Consider the following 2811-nt stretch of genomic DNA (forward strand, 5'->3'; position numbering starts at 1 on the left):
TCTGATTTCCTCTCCACATTTCCCTATTATCTTGGGTTTACCCTGGTTGCAGGCTCAAAATCCCATCATTGACTGGGAGACAAAGAGATTGCGCTTCCCAGCTAAGGAGGTGACTTCTGGGAATTCGATTGATCCATCTCCGGGCGACCCATCATCGGACCTAAGTTTACCGACAGTTTATAAAGAATTTTCGGATGTGTGCGATAAAAAGAATGCAGACAAATTGCCACCACACCGCTCTTATGACTGCCCAATTGAGCTTCTGCCTGCTGCTACCATTCCTTTTGGAAATATTTATCCATTGTCCGGTCCTGAGCTCAAGTCTCTCAAGGAATATATCGACGAGAACCTGTCTAAGGGGTTCATACGCCCCTCGTCCTCTCCAGCCGGTGCACCCATCTTTGTAGTTAAAAAGAAGGATGGATCTCTCAGACCCTGTGTTGATTACTGGGAAATTAACAAGGTGACCATCAAGAACCTCTACCCCCTGCCATTAATTCCGGAACCTCTCGAGAGAGTTCGGCAGGCGAAGGTCTTTTCAAAATTGGACTTACACGGAGCATACATTCTAGTCCGTATAAGACCTGGAGACGAATGGAAAACAGCATTTAGGTCTCGATATGGACACTTTGAGTATTTAGTCATACCATTTGGACTTTGCAATGCCCCAGCAACCTTCCAACACCTAGTAAATGAAATTTTTAGAGACATTCTTGATCTTTTTGTCGTAATCTATTTGGATGACATTCTGATTTTTTCTAGCTCCATGGAGGAACATCAGCAACATGTCAAGACTGTCTTGCAGCGTTTGAGGGAACACCATCTGTACATCAAGCTGGGGAAGTGCGAATTTCACAAGTCAGAGATCCAATTCTTAGGTTATGTAATTTCTCCACAGGGTCTGAGTATGGATAACAGCAAGATCAAGGCGATTCAGGAGAGGCCAATCCCCAAGAACGTCAAGGAAGTCCAACGTTTCATTGGATTTGCTAACTTCTACAGACATTTCATCAAGAACTTCTCTGACATCGTCTCGCCCATCACTCGGTTGACACAGAAGAAGACAGCATTTATTTGGTCCCCTTAAGCCCAAGAAGCATTCTCTCGGCTCAAGACCAAGTTCACGTCAGCACCAGTACTGATCCATCCTGACTAGTGTTGAGCATTCCGATACCACAAGTATCGGGTATCGGCCGATATTTGCGGTATCGGAATTCCGATACCGAGTTCCGATATTTTTGTGATATCAGGAATCGGTATCGGGATTAAGATTAATGTGTAAAATAAAGAATAAAAATAAAAAATATTGATATACTTACCCTCTGATGCGCCACGGTCGTCACCGCTGCAACCGCCTGGCTTTTGTTCCGAAGAATTTTAGACTTTTGGGGATGTAGCTCAGTGGTAGAGTGCATGTTTCGCATGTATGAGGTCCTGGGTTCAATCCCCAGCATCTCCAAACTTTTAGGTTCTGTAGAAGGACGTAGATCTGGGGATTTATTATGATGGAATATATGCTGAACTGGATGGACAAATGTCTTTTTTCGGCCTTACTAACTATGTTACTATGTTACTAATGAGCGCGTAAAGGGCCTTCCATGACGTCGCGGCTTGTGAATCACAAGACGCGACGTCATCGAAGGTCATTAACGCGCTCATTCCTAAGAATGACACAAATATGAGAGTTTCCTCTCCTTCAGACCCTGGTATCCATTACAGGATACCTTCCGATATTTGTGTCCCAATGACTTGTATTGGTATCGGATATCGGTATCGGCGATATCCGATATTTTTCAGATATCGGCCGATACCATCCGATACCGATACTTTCAAATATCGGACGGTATCGCTCAACACTAAAGTTAAGCGACTTTTAGTTTTTTAGGGTCGAGTCGGGTTTCGCGGAATCGGTCGATTATCGTGAAAAGTCGGGGATCGACCGAAACACGAAAACCAATGCAAGTCAATGGGGGAGCATAGTCGGCAGTGAGAGGAGGCCAGGAAAACATGTACAGTGCACATTTTAATGGCAAAAACATCCATTCTTGTTACTGAAGCTTGTCAATCTTAATTTACCTTATAATAATAGTAAGGCATTGGAAATTGGGGGTCATTTGGCTAAAGTTGTGGGGGGTAGGACTGGTTCAAGTATTTAGTGGGCCCAGGAAATCTGGACCACGTCACGGCAGTGGAGCAGGGAGAGGTAAGTATTTCAACTTTTCAAGTGCTGTGATCCTGAGCAAGCAGGGGGGCCCACTCGTTGGTATTGGCTGTGGCACAGGGCCCCTCAAAGAATGGCGGTGTATTTGCACGGCGGGGGCGCCTCCCACCGGCAGCGACACTTTTGCGTACTATGAGGGGCCCTGTGCCAGTGACGTTGCCAACGAGTATTCTTCCCCCCACCTGATGAAGGTACCTGCACTTTCATCTGCACCTTCCTCTTTGTCCCTGTGTAAGGTGGTATGGTATGCGGGAAGAGGAACCTGACTTTCAGCAGGGTCACAATCTTGCTGTGTAGCGTGCACGGGGAATGTTGCGTTATGGGTCAATGTACCAGCAGACTCATCTATCACTGGCTGGGCAATGGGCAGGATGAGGAGGAAACACAGATATAGGCCGAAAGAATAAAGTGGGCTAAATGCAGTTCAAAATTGGTAACAGGACTAACCAGGGGGCATTGCAGTGGAGGACAACTGTAATGAGAGGCTGACATAGAGAGTAGGCCCAAATCAGTAAGTAGTCTAAATACAGTTCAAAATTGGCAACCGTAGTAAACAGGCGGCACAGCTTTGTTCAGTGGAGGAGAACAGC

At 45.9% G+C, this 2811-nt stretch overlaps 1 non-coding gene across 1 annotated transcript; it reads left to right on the plus strand.

Moving 5' to 3' along the window:
- Positions 1-1387: 1387 nt before the first annotated feature.
- On the plus strand, positions 1388-1459 carry TRNAA-CGC (transfer RNA alanine (anticodon CGC)). The gene has a single exon. It is a non-coding gene; the product is annotated as a tRNA-Ala (tRNA).
- Positions 1460-2811: the final 1352 nt, after the last annotated feature.

The sequence above is a fragment of the Ranitomeya imitator genome, chromosome 5 (genome assembly GCF_032444005.1).
Source record: "Ranitomeya imitator isolate aRanImi1 chromosome 5, aRanImi1.pri, whole genome shotgun sequence".
Taxonomy (NCBI): domain Eukaryota; kingdom Metazoa; phylum Chordata; class Amphibia; order Anura; family Dendrobatidae; genus Ranitomeya; species Ranitomeya imitator.